Genomic DNA, 6,000 nt, shown 5'->3' with positions numbered 1-6,000 from the left:
GCATTTTTCGATATCAGCTTTTGTTCGTGAGATATAAGTAAAGTTTGTAAGTTTTAAAATTGACACACTGTATATCTCTAGAGTATGGATTTATTACATTTAGGTAAAATTGCATTATTTCTTAAATACCTAGTTTGATTGGCATGATTGTTAAAGTGTAATATTATCTTTTTTTATGTATATGTATAAGGGCTTTGTAAAAGAATAATTTACGTACAGTTAAAAATTGACTTTCATTATAAAAACAGCCGGCTAAAATATCTTAAACTTTTCCCATAAATAATTCTAATTGGCCACTTTTGAATAATGTTTATAGAATGCAAGTAATTATTCCGTATTCCACCCCATCCTTCAAGACCATAGGTAAGTTGAGATTGTATAAGGTCATAATAATATTCATAATATTCATTAACATTGCCAAAAATCAAGGCTGCTAATAGTTTTATTGGACATAATGCCTTAAGGCAAATTACAAAAATCGGTTGCCTGTAAAGTCGGTTTTACGGGCGAAGATTTTACGTGACAACGTCTTTTTCTCGGTAGAATATTTATTGATATGAATATTATTAAATTGCACAATAGGAACAAGGAATTGAATGAAAATAAGAATTGCACAAATTTTAACTATAGAAATATATTTTGTTTACTAAAACATTGTACATGTAAACTTAAACTTAACTAATTTCCAACGCGCCTAATTCTCTAGTGCTGCGCGCGCAGCGGACCGATCATGTTTGAGTGGGAGAGAGACGCAAGGCATTCGCCCGTCCGGCGGGCCTCTCTCTCGTTCGGTGACTCATCGTAACAGACGTGAGCGCGTTACACTTTTTCATGAGTGAATCCGAGCCACAACCTAATTTAAGACGTTGTCACGTCAAAATACATAAAAAGGAAGGCCGACAAATTTGTGAAAATTATAGAGGAATAACATTACTAAATACAACACATAAAATATTGACATCAATAATAAAAAGGAGGTTATCAAAGATCACAAAGAAGAGAGTGGGACAGTACCAACATGGATTCACAGAAGGAAGATCTACAGTAGATGCAATACACACCATAAAACAAGTAATGGAAAAAGCAAACGAATATAAATTGGAATTGGACATGTTATTCATAGACTTCAAACAGGCATCTGACTCAAATAAAAGGAAAGGATTAATAATATTCCATATAAACTCAGAAACGTAATAGAAATGACAATAAGAACTACAAAAATTAGCATAAAGACACAAAGAGGAGAGACAGAGAAATTCAGTATAAACAAAGGGATGAAACAAGAAGATGCCTTATCAACAACGCTATTTAATCTAGCCTTAGAATATGTACTACGAAATAAACATAAAGGAAATCTAAGAACAAGAGGTGGTCAAATAATCGCATATGCAGACGATATTGCTATTATTGCAAAGAACAGGAAAATGATGAAAGAAATGCTAGAAGAAATAAAAGGCAAAGGGGAGGTAATGGGACTAAGATTAAATCAAGAAAATACAAAATATTAAGATTGGGGAAAAAGCCAATAAAAGAAAAAATCAAAATAGGAAGTTCTGAGAAGGAAATCCGAAATAAAAGAAAAAATATCAACAGCGAATAAAGCTTATTTTGTAAACAAAAGATTACTTAAAAGCGAAACACTGAAAACTAAGATGAACATTTATAACACCATAATTAGGCCAATATTATTATATGCAAGAGAAACAATGACGATGGTCAAAAAAGATGAAGAAGACTTAAGAATAGCGAAGAAAAAGATTATAAGAACCATACTGGGACCAATCAGAAGAGAGCAAAATAAATATAGAAATAAAACAAATGCAGAGATTAAGGAAGAACTTAAGGAAGACATCGTGACTAAAATAAAGCAATGGTTAGATGGTTAGGTCGAATTTGGCGAGTAGGAGATGAAGCAGTGACATACGCAATGATAGAATGGGATCCAGGAGGAAGAAAGAGAAGGGAAAGACTAAGATAAAAGTGGCTGCAAGAAGTTGAAGAAGACCTTCAAAGGACAGGAGTTAGAGAATGGAGAGGAAAAACTAGAGACAGGAAAAAATGGAGAGATACCGTCAAGAAGATAACATAAACAAAAGGGACTGATTCACCCAAAAGAAATAGGATCTAGAAAGCATCCGCGGTTTAACCCCATGCTGGATTTATTACATTTAGGTAAAATTGCATTATTCCTTGAATACCTAGTTTGATGGGCATGATTGTTAGAAGTCTAATATTATATTTTTTTCATGTATATGTATAAGGGCTTTGTAACAGAATAATTTACGTACAGTTAAAAATTGACTTTCATTATACATAACAGCTCGCTAAAATATCTTAAACATTTCCCATAAATAATTCTCATTAGCCACTTTTGAATAATGTTTATAGAATGCAAGTAATTATTTCGTATTCCACCCCATCCTATAAGGCCATAGGTAAGTTGAAATTGTAAGTGCATAATATTCATAATATTCGTTAACATTGCCAAAAATTAAGGCTGCTATTAGTTTTAAATTGGACATAATTCTTTTAGATAAATAACATATTTTAATATGAGAAGAAAGATTACACTTCATCCTCACAACAAAAAGCTATATTTGGATATTAAATATATATATATATATATATATATATATATATATATATATATATATATATATATATATATATATATATATATATATATATATATATATATATGTTTGGTAAAATAGTTATAATTTTTGGTTACCTTAAGTTACGAAAATTGGCAAAGGAAATATAGGAACAAAGTCCAATTTCATTACAAGATACCAACGAATTAAAATAACAAATCCCAGTAGCATTACACTCATCAGATTTAATTGCATCCCTTACTTATTGTCTCATGCTACGCCGCTGTTCCATACCATTATTCCGCTGTAAACTTCAGTCCGTTACTGACAGTGACACAAAAATATGGTCATTCGTCCCGGACTTACAAATATTGTAAGATAAAAAACAGTAGTTTATTCTGTTTATTTGAACTTGCTCAGCTGACATTGTGACTGACCGCCGCAGTGGACAATGAAAACAAACTAGTTAAACGTTATCACAGTTCGAGATAATACTTCGGCTTGTGCGGTAGTTTTATAGGCAGTACGCAGATTTAGATCTTTTTTAAATTTTAAAGTTAGTGGCTGGTCTCTTCCTGTGCCGGTCGATATTTGTGTTTGTTTTATTTCTTGCTTTAGTACATTGTCAGGTATGCATTTATTTAGTTTTTATATACCTACACTCAAATATAATTTTTTTTATAATGAACACAATTGATTAACACTCAAAATTACTAAAAAATTATCTAGAACCATTTTTTGTCGACATTTACTTTCCTATATTTTAGTCTCTAAATACCTCGATAGTTTTTACCATTCTACCTTAATTAAAGTAGCAGAATTAAAAAAATACAAATCAAGTTTTTTCTCCTTTGATTAAATTTTAGTTACATCTTTTTATCTATTTAATGTTTTCTATTTTTTATGAATTAGACTGAGGCTGATTTATGTTAGAACGGTCCGTGTACAAAACGGCTGTCCTGCAGGACACGTTGAAGAACAAGGTGATATGAAAGGCGAAAGGCATTGGGTAGTTTGTTAGGAAAGATAACAGGATGGGGCGGCAACGGGGACGGGCGTCGTTTACCGGCCGGACTCCCCCTGTGGGTGACGATTTTTTTTTCCCTTACCCCTTCCGTGCCCGTTACCACTCCGTTTTAACATAAACTACTTGTCAATGGTTGTAAGGTACTATTCACGGGGAAATATTTAGGCCATTAAATGAACGTGAAATACGGAGATAATCTGTAATTTTCTGTATCACCACCGAATTGCATGGCATTTTGGATTTAGGTTCTACTTACCCTCTAGTTCACTTTTGGACTTGTGCCGTTGGTTGCTTTTTATTGTTTAGGGTTAAAAATAACCCATATTAAAAAAAATCGTATAATTGTAAATTCGAGCAATTTGGAATTATTTAATTATACAGTGACATTAAATTTAGATTTTTTACCACATAATCTCTACCCTTATAAAAACCACCCCTTGCAATGAAATTTGAATAATTGTATTTTTTTTTTCATTGAAACCAAAATACAATATTTTTTTAATCAAAATGTTATGAATTTATTTTATTTCAACTTAACAAACAACCCTTATTAGTTTATAAGGATGGGTGTAAGTATGCCTGTGCCTTAATAGCACATTATTTGTGTCTTACAATGCTCTAGTATACGCGTTCTGATATCTCCCAAAATATGTGGCTGGTTTTGTACTCATGACTCGGTTAGCTTTTAACAGGTTGACTGCGTTCCCAAAACATGTAAACCACGGAATTGTTCATTACCGGTCCCCCGGGACCGGTAGCTTGGCGTGAACACGATGCGTTACCGACCGTCGAAGACTGGTAATGACGTAATTAGGTTTTATATTTTTACAGTTCTATAATATCAATTATGCGTGTTTTAAAATCAATTATTAAAAGTAAAAACATCTAATAACTTATCATTGTCATCTGTTTTTTGATCAGGTTTCCTGTTAAGAATGTTTTAAAGTGTTAAGACAGCCTACACTTTGTTACCGAGTTAGTTTAAAAGATCAAATGACAGAAGACTTCTTAATTTTTTTTATATAAATGATATTTGAAAACAAAAAAATATGTAAACTAAATAATATGTTCTTAGTTAGTGAACAAAAAACATAAGTTTTAAAAAATAAATTACTTTTTATGAATGTTGTTAAAGCAAGGTAAACACATCCCTGGTTGTCCAGGACGTTCATTGCAATAACTTGTTACTTTTGTCACCATATTACTTGCCTGTTTGCTTGAATGTGTTTCTCTTAATTTATGATAGCATCCTTGGCATTGTCTTCTCCTTTGCTTTTCAGGTCCTGATGTAACAAAAGTGAGTAGAACTCTTTTGGGAGTAGTGGTGTCTTTGTGTGCAACTGAAGTAACAACTAACTCCCGTGCCAATCTTCTTCTAAATTCCATTATAGATAATTTTGTGGAATCCTGTTATAAACAATCCAGAACTGTTGCAGACCAAAATTTAAAGGCTAGTTTACGGTAGCATTTTAAAATTTTTCTTAAAACGAAATGATAAGAACTCATCTTATCACTAAAGTCTACTCCTTTTATTGGTTGATTGTAATCAGCAATTACCCAATCAGAATTGGCCGTTTGTCCATCCATTGTATAATACGTAAGGAGTTGTTCTGAGTACCCAAAATTTCTCAGTGTTTAGTTTTTTAAGGTACCGTTTTGGTAATACCTCTTCTGTTGGACCTCAGGGTTCCACAATAAATTATTTGTTTTTTGAATAACGATTTATCTAAAGGTAAACTCGAGTAATAATTATCAGCATACAAATAGCGATAGTAGCCATTTTCGAATTCAACATGTTCAAGAACATCATACACTGTCTGCTCATTTTGAGAAGTATTTGCATTAATAGTCGTATTTTTACCACGCTAAACAATTGTGTTGTTAGTATATCCATCCACTGTACATAACTTCTTCTTCTTCTAATGGCGCTAAAACGCTTTGTGAGTCTTGGCCTGCTTAACAATATTCTTTCATTCTGCCCTATCGGATACTTTCCTTTCGCCACTGCCCGATGTTCATGTTTTTAAGATCCCTCTCTACGTCGTCTATCTATCTTTTACGGGGCCTTCCTCTTGTTCTGTTTCCTTGGGGCTCCCATCTCTGGACTACTTTTACAGCTCGATTATCTGGCATTCTTTCTAGGTGACCAAGCCAGTTTAGTCTTTTTGACTTTACAAATCTAACAATATTCAGGTAAACCTGAATGGTTGTCAACGGAACTAGAAGAGAAATTTCTCAAGAAAAAACAAGCATATCACACATGGCTTCAATCCAAAGACCCTCAAGACAGAAAAATATACGCTAAATGGAATAGAGAAGTTAAAAAGGACGTGGATAAGGCGAAAAATATAAACTGGGAGGCTAAGTGTGATGAACTGG

At 32.8% G+C, this 6,000-nt stretch overlaps 1 protein-coding gene across 2 annotated transcripts in view; it reads left to right on the top strand.

Annotated features, from left to right (window-relative positions):
- The first annotated feature begins 2,932 nt into the window (after positions 1 to 2,932).
- The window catches only part of LOC140450231 (lysosomal alpha-mannosidase-like), a 142,641-nt gene continuing 139,573 nt past the window's right edge, over positions 2,933 to 6,000 (top strand). For both annotated transcript variants that reach the window (XM_072543741.1, XM_072543742.1), the window contains exon 1: positions 2,933 to 3,223. The gene's annotated coding sequence lies outside the window, so the exon portion shown is untranslated. The remainder of the gene's footprint in view (positions 3,224 to 6,000) is intronic.

The sequence above is a fragment of the Diabrotica undecimpunctata genome, chromosome 9 (assembly GCF_040954645.1).
Source record: "Diabrotica undecimpunctata isolate CICGRU chromosome 9, icDiaUnde3, whole genome shotgun sequence".
NCBI classification, from domain to species: domain Eukaryota; kingdom Metazoa; phylum Arthropoda; class Insecta; order Coleoptera; family Chrysomelidae; genus Diabrotica; species Diabrotica undecimpunctata.
This window is presented reverse-complemented; position numbering and strand designations above follow the sequence as displayed.